Here is a 14,960-nt window from a genome sequence, read left to right as displayed (position 1 = left end):
CTGCTGGAACTACAATAGTCTGTGGTCAAGATAACTATTTATAAAGCTTTTCTGAACATCTTACAAATAGGATTAATGTCATAGTCTTATTTTGCCACTCACATGCAGAAAGTTGTGTTTCATTTTTGTTTTCAGAATGTGTCCAATTCTCACGTCTCATTTTCTGGTTTTAATTTCCATGTCATTGTTTGTTTAATTTTTTTTTTTTTTTTACCAGCATCAGCTAAAATTGACGGGACTCCTGACGAAACAGTTTTCCATCCGTCATTGTCGTCTCTATCTCCATCAGTCAGAGGGTTTGTTCCAGGCTCAGACCTCAGCAGCTCCTTCCTCCTTTCGTCCTTCATCCTCCCTGTTGCATCTCAGAAACATCACCTACACTTAAGTTTAACCAGATACCAAGTAAACAGTAAACAGCCTTCGAGCTGATTTGTAGCGTCAGATGGGCTGAACAGTGAGAGGACACACCCATTACTCAGTCAGATAGACTCAGCATTGTTTTGGCAGAATATTTGGAGGTCCAGCTTGTTAAAGGCCGCACTCAGCACTTCGGCCAAATATAGAGCGATAGATGAACCCTTTGTGTCTTGCCCAGCTGTACTCCATGGTAACTGCAGGCTAAAATTATATATAATAATGAAATTCAAATAAGTGACAGTTCTGTGTCCTGTTTGCAGGCTTCCTATAGATTTCTCATGTGAATATTCAAAAAACAAATGCATTTTTTTTTTTGCAGCTCACTTTGAAATTGTAAATGCAAAATAAATAACAATGGATAGATGGAAATATAGGTATTTTTGCCACACGTCTATACAGTTCATCAAGTAAAAAATATGTGTTCCAAGCAGACATATCTTTTTAGTTATTTCAACGCTTTAGAATATCAAAGATATTCCAGAATTTGGCTGTAGCTCAAGGGCAGCTGTTTTAACAGGATGTGTTAATTACACGAGTAAAATTAGACGGTGATCTGCCCTGTGTGGTGTTTCTCCCCTTCTATCAAATAACCGGAGTTCTCTAATTACATCTAACAGGGCTTTTAGATTTACCCTCACAATTAGAGGACAACATGTTACTGTCCAATTTAGCCCTGTTCCCTCCTCCCCTCACTCTGCCTGCTTGTTAGAGGAAAGAAAGCCTTCATCAACAGTGGGGTCCAAGCCCCTCCTGCCCTGGGAAAGGATGAAATTAGGAGGACAGCCAATATTTAGGACGTGTTGTGAGCAAGAGAGGAGAGGATGAAAGGGTATGGAGGAAAAAAAAAAGGATGAGAACAGAGTAAGGTGCTGAGGTAGTTTATGTAATTAATGAAAGACAATTACCAAAAAAAAAAAAGAAAAGCTGAAATCAGGTTGTTTACTGGCTTCTACACCTCATCCTGGCTGTGTACTTATATAAACGCTCTCCTGTTCCTGAGAAACTGACACAACTGTTTGTTTCCAAGAGCTCTGCCAAAAAACTTTTTCTTTTTTTTTTCACTTCTTCTCTGCCCCAACCTTTCACTCTTCGTCCTCTTTCCTTCTCATTGTGTTTGTTGTTTTATGGCAGGGTTAGACGCAGTCCAGATCGGCCGTTGCCAGTAGAGACTGTCTCAGTTCACCTCCAGCAGGCTCGCCTCTCCATTCATAAACAAATCGCTCTGGCTCGGGGGACCTCCGAGCTGCTACCTAAGAACAACAAGCAGAACCTGATCTGTGTTTTTGAAGTTTTGTCTGCCTCTTCTTTCATTTTCGTGAAACTTGCCTCTAGCTTTTCTCTCTCTCCTCTCCTCCCACCTCTCTCTCTCTCTCTCTCTGCTCGCTGAGGGCCGGACCACTGACTCCTCTGCTCTGCTCTCTGTGAGGCTGTCAGGGAAGGAGTGTGTGTCTTGCATGTCTCCAGTGGGAACTTTTTTCTCTTTTTTTTCATACTTACACCACTCTTTCAAAGTGTTAGACTGTTCAGTGAGAGAGGAGAGGGAAGGAGAGAGAGAGAGACCCCCATGTTGCTGTGATTTGACTAAACAAACAGCCATTCTCAGAGCGGTACCTCCTCCCAACGGACTCCTGGGACAGCAGAGAGAAACCTCAGAACATCTGAGAGAACCGGACATTTGAAGCAGTGGACCCTGGAGGGACTACAGCTGGAGAACTCTTCTCTCATTTCCCTTCGCTGGCCAGCTTCGTTTTGGGGAGGGGGGTCAGAGAGGAGAGACTCATCCGCGTCTGCAGGAGCGCTCTGAAGGTAAGATGTGTTTCTTATTGGTTGGTCAAGGCAGTTGGGCAGATGTTGGCAGAACAAAGTTGTTCCGATGTGATTTCACAGATGTCTGACATGGAGAGACCACACGCCAGAGTTTCTTGACTTCTTTAATCAGATTTAAAAAGGACTAAGGACAACGTCTGTACCCATTTTGTTGCGTGACACCTGATGTTTTTCTGTCTCTAATAGGGGGTGTCTGTTACCCGCATGCTTCAGTGTGTACACACAAGCATGAAAATATGAGCAACCTGTTCAAACATCAACATGTTGATGGGGTTGCATCTCTGCACACACACACAGGCACACGCACGCACACACACACACACATCTCTTCATTCTTCAACAGAGTTTATCTTCCCGCTGAGAGGAAACGTTTGACAAGACGTACTGGTGACACACACAGACACACACACACACATTGTGGGCTTTACAACCTGTTTGCATGCCCTCCACTTTGTGTTTCACTTGCTGAAGAGCCTGTTTATACGACCCTCTTCAGTCACCCGAAGTGAACCAACAATGCTTCCCGCTGAACTGAGCTGAGAGAATCGATGTTCTCTGCATACCTCCTGGCTGTGCATCGAAATTTGACCCAGCGTCCGTCACTGTCTCCAGCATCCTCTTTAACTACAAATGCATTCCTTTTTGCAGTGATGAGACATACCGAGCTTTAATTGAACACAGCTTCACCCTTGCTTTAAGATCTCCAGTGAACCAATGAGCGGGTCAGCAGGCAATCTGTTTGACAATCTCTTGCCGTTTATCTGAGGAGACGAGTTTTACTGCCAGGAATGAGTTCCCTTTGAGCTTTTTCTGACTCAAAATACTTCTAAGTCTGATGTGTCCACTGATGTCAAGGCTCAAGATCTGTTGTTCATTTTGTCAGAACTTTAAAACTTTTCCAGCTTCTCAATCAAATTCTTTATTATTAGTTTCAAAAGCACACAGTCAAAAGCATAATGAAGTCTTTTAAGTGTCGCCGTCACGGGTTTTGTAGACATTTATTGTTTTAGCTGCCAGAGTCCTTTTCAGTGAATGCAAATGAATCCACGTTTCTTGTCTGAGAGACGTCCTCTCGGTGCTGTGTCATCTCGGTGCTACAAGGGTGATTCAGTGAGATTATTCAGAGATTCTAATGCGCTGCTGGTGTGTTAAAGTGAACAGTTCTGTTGGAAATGCTAATTCACGTTAAAAAAAAAGTCACACAACAACCAGATTGAATAAAAACAAGATGATAATGTTTGTCAATTGGGTTGAGGCTGGATTCAGACGTGTTTGAAAGGGTCACGGAGTTAAGGGCAAGAACTTCCGCAACAGACCTTACTGTACAAATGTGTAAATATGGCATCCTTTTAACCATTATTCATCTTTATCTCTTGAATAAAAAGACAAAGCCACTGCTTTCTGACATTTCTGTATGCTTTACAAACTTTTGTTTATCCTTTTAAATGTTTGGTTAATTGTGTGAAGTCAATTAATTAAATCGTTGGCCCAAACCAGTTCTGCCTAAATGTGGTCAAAACAAAAGGTGCTAGATGTAGGACTAAGTCTGGGGTATTGACTTACCATTGATTCATGTCTAAATGAAGTGTACCCTTGATCCTGGAACTGAGTCTGTAGCTCAGCGGGACATTATGGTGATGCTAGCGGTTTAACGGCCAAGACATGTGTTTCCTTCGTGTCTTTTCCATTTGAACGCCATGTGTTTTGCACCTGACCTTGTCGGTCTGACTAACAGCGCATCCATCCTCTGGAAACAGGTTAGTGTACTTTTTGAACTGAGTGGCTTTAATTAAGCGTGTGTTTTCACAGAGCTCGCCCCACCTGTTATTTGAAGGAGTTTTTAAACGTAGTCAGACTGTGTAGCTGTCCCAGTCTGCTGTCCAAATCTGTTCTATAGAGAAACCTTTGGGAAACAGCATTCATGTAGTAGGTTAACGAGACTGTAATGCACGTCAGAACAACTTATTCCTCTGGCACATCTTCATATCAGGTTTTTAAAACAATGTTGTAAAGTTATACATCTCTCATGAACAGCGGGGATTTTCCGTCCAGTGCGTCAAGTCGCTGGTATGCAAGCACAGCTCCTCTGCTGGCCCTGATGATGCACAGCACAGTCCACCCCATTCCTCCCCTTGGCCTGGATCTAATCCTTAGTCATCAGCTGTTTCCTGACTCTCCTGGCTTTCTGCATGCCATCCGCAGTAAGAAAATGTGCTTCGCATTAGGACCATACAGAAAACATGTCCGCGCTCTCTTAGGGCTCACATGTGTTCCGCAGCGTCGACATGTAAAGGTTCGAGCGCCGCATAGAGTGTTTAAAACATACCGATCCCGTTCTGTCCTGCAGTGATTTAGAGAGTCGAGCACACAGCTGCTGAACAGCCGGGATATGAAAACCACTGTCATGCTTTTCATATCTGGATGAAATATTGAGTTTGGAAACATTTTTACAGCTGACATCTTATCACATGCTTATCAATGCATTGATTAATGAGTGTACGTTTGCTGTGACTCATAGCCTTGTGGTCAGTTGCATGACAGAGGCTGTGATTCAACTTTCATATTTTTCAGCTGAGCAGTTGGGTCTCTGTGACCCTATCAAACGATAAACGTGGATAAGTGTAATGAAGAGAGCTTTGGATTGCAGCAATCTTGTACTGCCGCCTGTCCATCTGGCTCCCCCCCCCCCCTCCGCCTCACTAACTCAGGGGGAGCTGACAGGCAGCTGCATTTCATCTTCAGTCAGGAAGTTCAGTCTTTGAGGAAGCCTTTATTTCACTACATCTTCTTTTCCCTTCTTTTGCTATGACACTGCTGCTTCAGTAGAAATAGACACAAAATCCTTTGAACAAATGTTTACTTACAATGTATGAAATGATGCAACTTTTTCTTACTGCCTGACAAGAAGTCAGAAACACGTTTCCTGTTTTAGACATCATTTATCTTTGGCGAAGCCCAGAATTATTAGGAACATTTGTCCACAAATGTCAGATGGGTTTGAATTAATCCGTTTTTGGAGCTGATGGCCTTCAAAGACGACCTGCCGGTGACCCCTTGGTTTGTGGTCACTGTCCATGCAAAAGATCCATTTGTGTCTAAGCTTTAGCGTTCTGCTTCATATCTTCAGATATTGCTTCAGTAGCTCCACATTTCTTCCTCAGAATGCCACCTATCTTGTGCAGCGTAGCAATTCCTCCTACAGTGAGATTCCCACACAGCATGCAACTTTGTGCACGCAACATGACACTACCATCCCGTACTTCACAGTTGGGATGATATTCTAGGGCTTCATACTTGTTTTTTGAGAGCAAACAATGTGCACGAAAAACTGAGATCTTTGTCCCAGACAGCATTTTAAACTGCAACTTTGCTTGTTTTAAAATTGCTTATAGAATCACGGATTCTTCCTGAGCGTGTGACATTTCAGCAGGAACCAAAAAATATCAGACTCACTGTAAGGCACAGCATTTTTGAGCTCAAAATGTTGTGACACACCATTACTAAAGGTAAAAAAGAGAAAAGTCTGCTAATAAAATGGAGTTAATATGCTACCTCTGATTGGGGAGAAGGACCACGCCTCAACTACTCCTTTAATTACACAGCCGTCTATATAAACTCAATTCACCCGATGGTCCACGTCTGTTGCATACTTTTGAAACCCGCCCTCCCTCTCCCTCGCCTCAGCATCCCCTCTCTCTCCTTCCCTTTGTCCCCTCCTCTTCCACTCTTCCCCCTCTTCTTCCCCTCACCTTCATCCTCACCATGTTCTCTCCTCCCATTAACTCCTGCTCCCAAGGCTCCATTCACACATCTCCCCTAATGACTCATCCCATCCATGTATCCCTTTAGGCCCTTCCTTCATTTTAACTCTTTGTGGCGTGGTCCTTGTTAGTGAAATAATTGTTTTAAATTATAATGAAAGTTTGAATAATGCAACATATTTTCTTAGCATGAGTGACTGCATTTAACTTTGAAATCTGGAGAACTTTTGATCATTCTATTTAAAAATAAAACATTGGTGTAAGGCCTCTTTTTTTTAGTAAACATTCAGATTCACATGCATAGGTTAGTATGTTATGTATATGAGTAGATGTGAGTCTCCACCATAATAAAAACCCATCTGTGGCAGTCAGAGATGCACAAGACAGAAATCAGCTTTGCTCTGATTTTGATGAGAAAAAATCTAAAGAAAAAATCATAAGCAAGTTTTCTGAAGAAAACAGCTGTTTCCTCTTACTGGTATTTGAGAAGAAATTGCCAACCTTGTGTAGTTTGATGCAAACATCAAGCTTTCTTCTAAATCCAGTACATGAAGAACGAGACAGGAAGTATTGTTGTCCGTCAGATTCTTTTCTTTCTCTGAAATCTCTTTGGGGATTTTCTGGCCAACAAAAACATATTGGAGTTGTTGATACAGAGCGACGGGGAAAGAGGACAAAGAAAAACAACGCACTGCTTTTATAAGACGAGCACGTTCTGAACAGCATAAAGCACAGATTGGGTTTTGCTGAGTTGTTTTACCTCCATACTTACTAAGAAATACAATAGAAAATCACAAACTTCAGCTTTTTACCACAATTACATAAACTGCACTACCTATTTAATAGATTTAATTTTTCTTTTGAACCAGTTCTCTCTGTTAGAGTATCTAAGTGGAACGTAAAACCAGTCATTTCTAATTGTATTCAGCTGTTTCTGTTTCTTTGGTGGGTGTGGGTACAGGGTGACTGCAAGTGGAGTAAGGGGACTTCACTTCTCATGACGTTTAGGGGTCTTGTTGTCTGGATATGATCAATAAAAAACTAAAAACTGGGAAGGAGTTTGTAGCTTTTATGCCAAAAAATCCATACTCCAGTCTGGTGTGTAACATTTAATTTCTTACAAACACATTTTTTTAAATTGACCACTAAAAATACCTCAATTCCACTCCAGTAGAAAGCCCGCCTTTTAATGAATAGAAAAGGTAATTGGTTTTATTAATTTTTTTTTTATCCCTTTATTCTTTCATGTAAGTTACCGAATGACTCAAATCTAGATCATTAAGCTGATATCTAAGAGCTGCCACATCTGAAGCTGCCATTCTGCAGCAGAAAGCCCTTAACATCCCCCCACTGCCACTACAAACAGCATTTACAACTCTGTTTGAAAGGGGAGCAAACCAAAATCAGCAGTTTCCTAAACATGTGCTGCTTAGCCATGACTATAGAGTCACTTTGGTCTGTGAAATTGGACCTCACATGCTCTGTACCCAAACACTAAACCAAAAAGAAAATAGCATTATAAAAATGGAATAACAGTAGATCTTTTTCCTTAAGTGCTGATAATGCAAAGCTGACAGGGCCACACTGCAGCATCAGCCACTTAAGTTACAACATACAGGCAAATTCTTTTGCCACGAACAGATCCTTTTAGAGTTCAATGTCCAGCTGTGTAACTTGGATCTAAATCGGGGTCAGTGCAACTCAGTCACAAATCTCCAACCAACTATTTCCGTCAGACTGATACTGTCAAAACAAACGGAGACCCCTCTTTGGCCTCATTCCATCCCAAAAATATTCGAAACTTGGCAGAAAATGCTCCAAAGGGGCAGACTTTTGGGGCACAACTTGTGTGTTTTGATTCTAAAAGGATGGAAAAGCAACTACATGACTGTACTCTGTGAAAGAAAAACGGCTATGCTGTTTTGTCTTGGATTGAACCCAAGGAGCGTTAACACCTGTCTCTTCATTTCTTTTGGCCTGTACTGTGCAGTAAAGCCAAGATTTTGTTATTCTGGTTTCCCTTTTGTTTATGGTTTTCATGCATCATTACTATATTTGCATGTTTTTGACCACAGCAAGCAAATGTTTTTACCAGAAACACTACCTACCCAGCATCAGATTGTGGAAAACACATTGTTTTCACCATACAGTTGAACGTGGCTGTTGCTGCAGGCACTTATCTCTCTGAAGCAACACTGGAGGCTAGAAACAGAGCTGAACCAAAAAAGGAAAAATAATCTTATATTTTTTATCCAAATGAAAATAAACCAATTTTAAACTGAGGTAATATATCAATGGTCAAATCAGTGTCTGGTAAAATATCATGTTTTCTCATGTTGTACCCACAGTGTGTTTTACTGGGAGCTTTATGTGATGGACCAAAACAAAGTAGCACTTAACAGTGCAGTGGAAGGAAAATAACAGCTGGTTTTCAATATTTTTTCCAAATAAAACTGAAAAGTGTGGTGCGCATTTCCATTCAGCTCCCCTAACTAGATACTTTGTAGAAACCATGTTTTGCTGCAGCAACATCTGCAAGTGTTTTATTTTATGTCTGTACTAACTTACCTCAAGTAACGTGTACATCAATTTTTAATTCTTGCCACAGATTCTGAATTAGATTTAGATGTGAGACTTTCAATGAGCTCTTTTACAGTTTGAAAATACTTCAATCTAAACCCTTATTGCAGTTCTGACTAATGTTTAGGATTTATGTCCTGCAGGAAGGTGAACCACATTTCCAAGCCTTTTTGGCCTCTGACAGTTTGTTTGTTTGTTTGTTTCCCCAAGATTGTCTTGCATGTTTACCTCCATCCATCTTCCCGCCTGTTTTGACCAACTTCTCTGTCCCTTCTGAAGAAAAGCATCCCCACAGCATGATGTTGCCACCACCATATTTCACCACAGAAGTGTCATGTGTAGAGTATTTGTTTTTTTTTTCAACCACACGTAACATTTTATGTGAGCTTTGTTCTCATCTGACCAAAGTCACTTCTTTGTTTGCTGTGACTTCTGCATGACTTCTGGCAATATGCAAACAACTAGTAGCTTTCTTTCAGTGACAACTTTTGTCTTGTCACCCTTCCATAGAGTCCACATTTGTGCAGCTCACAATTCCTGTCGACACAATATCCCACCTGATTATTCACAATTATAGTAATTTGTTTTGTTGTTGCTGCTGAAATTCCAGTATAATACCTCACAGTTTGTGGTATTAATGTGACAAAATGTTCTAAAGTTTGAGAAATATAAAAATATTAGCATGATGATCCCAAAATCACTCTGTGTTAATAAAGATGTTTTGTGCAAAACCCAATGAGGATGTGATTCTCGATTTGAAATTTCTCACTATAGCATCTATCCACCTCCCTTTACCTATTTCTGGCATTTTGTGACGTGGGGACCTGCTGCAGGACTGAGAAGGTAACAGCTTGTTTCCTGACATCAGCTCTCCTATGACGGTGGCTGAACTCGGCAGATGCTCACACAGTGACCTCTGACGACACACTGGCACCAAAGAAACTGTAGGAAAATAAAGACTGATTTAAATAACAAATCAAACGTGGGTGTGTGATCTGGTGTGAATACAAACAGTAGGTGCAGAATGCAAAATTATTCAGGAAGTCGAGTCAGTACTAGCTGAACATAAAACTGAAACTGCACAAAAACAAGAGCTGGAAGGTGTCACAGTTTGGGTTTTATCCGTGTTTGTATCTCGATTATTTCCTCATTATCTTTGGCTATTATGCTGCATTTAAGTGGTACTGCGCACTGGAAAAGTCCGACTTCCCAGTTGGAAAAAACAACTGAATCATCCTTCAAAGTCATATTTCCCACTGGGAGACTGGGAGCAACTCCAACTACCCACAATTACGGCTCGTAAGGCTGACTTTGTGTTTCAGTTTGGTCGCTCTTGGTGAAAACATGATTATTTTACAAGACACACACCTAAGAGTGCTTCTAAAATGAATGTTACATGTAGCGCCGTCAACTATAAACTAATCAAATTAAAAGTGGTGTTTGCTCAAGGAAAAGAAACCTTAAAATGATGTTTGTTAGAGGTAATGCGAATACCGTAAAAGGATGTCGACATGTCGAAATTCTGATTTTTAAAAAATTTTTATTAAAACGCTTCGGTTGTGACGTCAAACCTGGCTCTGAGTTCTAACTGGGACTCAGCATTATGTCATCTGTCTCTTCCCTTCTCTATAATTAGTTCCAGCTGTTGTTTTAGCCACGTATGTGAATATATGCCCCACCTGAGTCATGATTCTCACATCAACCCCTGATTCTAATCATGCTCTTTCGTGTGTTCCTAGTTCCAGTCTTGGACTGCTCCATCACTTATTTGAGCCTAATGCTCCGTTTCCCTTTGGGTTCTCCTCAAAATGATCAAATCATTACCAAGAAACTACTGAAAAAAATAACATCACTAACATGTCACACTGTTCCAATTACTTACTTACGCCTGCACACAAATTGAGTTTACTGGATCACATTTTATAAACACTAAACTCTTGTATTGTAATGAAAACAAACCTGTCATTCATATGCACCATGTATCAGCAATCACCTCCACAATTATTGACACTCCTGTGAGGACATGTGCAACAACCTTAAGATAAATGGACTATGTCTCACAGCATGAGGGTAAACCTCCTGCTAAAGCCTCGCTCAGGACAGCTTCACTTGTTGTAAACCTTGCAATTATTACTCTGATGGTAGATATGGGAGAGTTTAGATTAATCCCTATAAATACTGGACTATCACAAACCTTCCTTTTAATGGGTAGTTAAAGTTGGTCTGTCCTTGACTTTATTTAGGACAGGAAGTCATGTCCACTAAAATCGGACTATCCAAATATAGCCTAAACAAAAACATAGAAAGTCAGGCTTGGAAGCTCATTTGATCGAACACAAGCATCTCATTTAGAGACAAATAAATGTCATTATGTAAACGACCTTTCACAGTTTTGTTGGTAAACAAAAACTCTGGGAAAAATAATTGATTAATGAACTAATATACAGTTTAATCAATGTCAAAAAGTAAAATGCTAGTACTCAGCATTGTGTTATTCTAAGAATCTACCACTGCTGAGAAAAAAACAACATTTATTTTGTGGCTTTTTGTAGGTACTTAATGCTGATAAATGGGACATTTCTTTATTAAAACACATTATATATACATTTAATTGTGCGAGTCTGTTACTAAAATGTGTAATAAAAGGTTGGTTTCTTATAAGTTTGTGAAAGACTTTTTAGACCTTTTTTTTTTTAAAAAAGGGAAAAAAAACCTACCAGGGAAAATGAATTAAGGTATTACAACTAAAAGGACAATGTTGTTTTAATATTCTTGCCTTTGATTAGGATCTTTATGGGAAGAATCTGGAGCTTGAATTACCTGCTTCAAATACTCAATATACAAATACAGTGTGCTTTAATCACCAGTTCTTTCCACAAAAACGGCTGAAGCAAATAACTTTTGTTTGGGAAAAGGACGTTCCATTGTTTTCTTTCAGCTGCTGCCTGAAAGGTTTTCTACTGCTTATATGTCACTTAATCGGACAGTTTGTTTGCAGCATAGTTTAGTTGTTCTCAGGCTTGCAGAGTTTTATTATTTATTGCAGTGAAGTTAATGTAAATCTGTGTAAGTCCTGTTACACTTTGCAGACCCTGCAGCCTGTTGGAGTGGGAACAGTGCACTGCGGGTCTGCTGCTGAAGGACCAAAAGGTTTTCCTCTGGGGGGAGGAGAGTCAGTCCAGGAGGAGAGATAAAAAAAGAAATTTGTTTTAACAAAGACTCTTGGTGGATTTTTTTTTCCCACACAGCCTCTGGGCTCTCTCAAAATACTAGATACCCATGAATTAGTTACAATGTTTTATCTTTATTAGCCTTTATAGATGTATGTCCCATGTACTTATACATGTAAATATGTCCAGATATTATCAATGTCTCTGATAAAGCAGTGTCAGATTCCACGAGGTTTAATTGTTTTTCTTGGAAAGGCATGAGCCGCTAAATTGGACATGTTTGTTTTGCAGATCTCAGCTTTCTGCTCACTTAAGCAGGGTAAACATTAGTGTCTGTGATCTCAGACTCTGTGTGCACTTTTTCTGCTCTGATTTTTTTATTTCCCATAAAGATTATTCCATATGTCGGCATGGTTCCTCGCTCCTTTTATCCACAGTCTGGTGGAGGGTGCAGTACTCCTTTTGCTGTTTCATTGCCTCGCCGTGCTCTGTCGTTGGTCGTTTCATGCGTTTGATGGTACGCTTCACTTTGCTTTGTTTTGGTCTTCTTGTTTCTCCGGCCCTCTGGTTGTGAGTCAAGATCTCTTCTGGTGCATTTTGCTATGTGAAGACGTTTTGAGTTTCATCACTGTTGGTCTTCCACTCATTGTGGCGTCCTTGCTTGTCTGTAAGTTTTTGGTTTGTGGTTTCGACGGTGCGCTGTGTCAGGGATGCATCACACCCACACAGGGCCCAGAAAATTCCCAGCGCCGGAAGTCAGATCCCTCCAGCTGCAGCCTGTGAGGAGTTTGCTTTTGCTTTTGTTATGGATTACACCACCTCCCCCGACCCCGGACCCCCACTTCTTCCAAGTGCAAGCATTCCCCTCTTGGGATGCACTAATTCACACAATTGGCTGCAAATGTTCTTTGGACAAAGGTTCCCACCTTATCGAGCGCCGCTTTATCACTGCCAGATGTTAAAGTAAAACATCGCAGCCTCACTATATATGTGTCTAATCCCAGGAGCAGGTTTAGCCGCATCCTGAGGCAGAGCGTGGGCCCCGGGCCTCCCGCTGAGGTCGACATCAGCGATCTTTTCTCGTTAGCTGGTGACACTTTGAGTGTAGAGAGTTTGTTTACCATAAACCGCCATGTTCCCAGCATCTGTGGGAAAATTCATGTGGAGGGATAGAAGTGTGTCCCTTCTGGTGATTGCTGTGCCATCGCTGGAGTAAACACAGTTTGTTTTCCCTCAGACCTCCACGATTACAGCGGGAATGTGGTGGCCCAATCCAAAGACCTAAACGACAACAATAAACATCTGGCTTGGAGACATGCTTTGCAAGATACTTTACGAGATCTCATATTAAGATGATTTGACGTGACCCTGCTTTATTTGTGGACACTGTGGACATTCCTTACTGTAAATGACTCTGTTGTTGTGGCTCAGCCAGAAAGCATCCTCGAGGTTAAGAGATCAAACAGCTTTCAAGCATTTTTTTTATAGAAGTCATTTCATGCTGCTTGACTTCTGTGCAGATTTCCCCCCCTGTTTAAGTCATTAAGCTCCAAAATCTTTTAAGATTGCTTCTCTGACTGGTTCTTTGAAAGACTACGAAAGTCTGCACATTTAGGCTAAACATGGATTTTTTTCTCTCCACTATTTAATCTCAGATGCACAGCACTTGGCAAAAGTATCTATTTTTCCTTGAACATGTTCACATTTTGTCACACTGTAGCCTCAATCTTGACTCTGTATTACATTAATTTTATTAAACAAACCCATGCAAAGTTGTGCAGTGATTGTGATACGTGTTTTTTAAACGATAAAACATCCCATCGGTAGTGTACTACAAGCTCTGTAGGGGCCACAGCAAACAGGCCTTTGGTCAAATCTCTTCAGAACTGAAGGCTTTGACCTTCATTCAAAACTCTGTGTGTGAAAGAAAGCTAAAACTACACATCACCCTGAACGCACCGTCCCCATGGTGGACAGTGGTTGGGGTGTTTCTACAGTAGGAATAAGGAAGCTGGTCAGAGTTGATGGGAAAATTGTTGGAGATAAAACAATTTAAATCCTCTGGGGAAGCACTGCTAAAGGCTGCAAAAAGACTTAAGACTTTCACCTTCCAGCAGAATAACACCCCTCACCAAACAACCAGAGCTGCTACGAACTGATTTAGATAAAAGCATGTTGAAGGAAAAACGTCTGGTGGCTTCTGTCTACCGTTAGAATCCTGGATCTTGGAGTGAAATCAAATCTAACCTAACCATGTTTCCATTCCAAGTTTAAAAAGCATGGGGGTTTCCTTTTTGGATTCTTAATAATCAAGCTAATTATTATTAGCAGTGCAGATAACTATGTTTCTTTGCATTTTGTCCCTTTAAATACTTTGGCATGTGTCCTGAAGAAGGTTGTGTAAAACTGTCAACGTGAAATATTTAATAAGAGCCTTCACATGTCTAAAAGCCTCTTTACTGCTGCAGAAACCATTTTATTACATTAATTTTATAAAAATATATTATAAAATATCTTAGTTTTATTTGTCAGCCAGCCATATTGGATTTTTGATCCAGAGCTGGTGTCAAACCTCCAACTCCCTGCTTGTGCTGATTTCTGGAGGACTTTCGATCAAATTTTATCCAGTTGGTGGAAATATATATATATATATATATATATATATATATATATATATATATATATATATATATATATATATATATATATATATATATATATATTATTTTATTTTATTTATTTTTTTTTACTTATTTCTTTTAATGGTCTGATACAACAAATTGAAAAATGTTCAAACCTGGTCTTATCTGAGACTGTTTATTCATCTTTTAACTTTATTGTAAAAGGTTTGGTAACTTCTGGTTCAGGTCAAATCATGCTCAAGTGTCAGAATGGCCCAGTCAAAGTTCAGACATAAATCCAGTTGTGAATCTGTGGCAAAAAATTCGTAATCAGAATTATGTGGTGCTTTTTGTTGCTCTGTCACATAAAATAATAATAAAAAATGTTGTGGATTGAATGTGACAAAATTAGAAAAGTCAACACTTTGAGGAGCTGTACAGGCATGAGCTCTAAAACTCCAACCATAAGAGTTTTGCTTATTTTGTCAAACTGTTGCCATTTTTAATATGATTTGTTAGCCCTGACCGTGCCAAGCAACACATGCCTTTGGCGTCGCTTGGCTGTTGTCGTTCAAAGCCCTCGT

General features: G+C 40.3%; 1 protein-coding gene across 1 annotated transcript in view; it reads left to right on the top strand.

Annotated features, from left to right (window-relative positions):
* Positions 1 to 1,587: 1,587 nt before the first annotated feature.
* pdgfrb (platelet-derived growth factor receptor, beta polypeptide) overlaps positions 1,588 to 14,960 on the top strand; it is a 33,976-nt gene continuing 20,603 nt past the window's right edge. Inside the window, exon 1 of the mRNA XM_008420170.3 lies at positions 1,588 to 2,223. The gene's annotated coding sequence lies outside the window, so the exon portion shown is untranslated. The remainder of the gene's footprint in view (positions 2,224 to 14,960) is intronic.

This window comes from Poecilia reticulata, chromosome 10 (genome assembly GCF_904066995.2).
Source record: "Poecilia reticulata chromosome 10, P_reticulata-male-v2, whole genome shotgun sequence".
NCBI lineage: Eukaryota > Metazoa > Chordata > Actinopteri > Cyprinodontiformes > Poeciliidae > Poecilia > Poecilia reticulata.
This window is presented reverse-complemented; position numbering and strand designations above follow the sequence as displayed.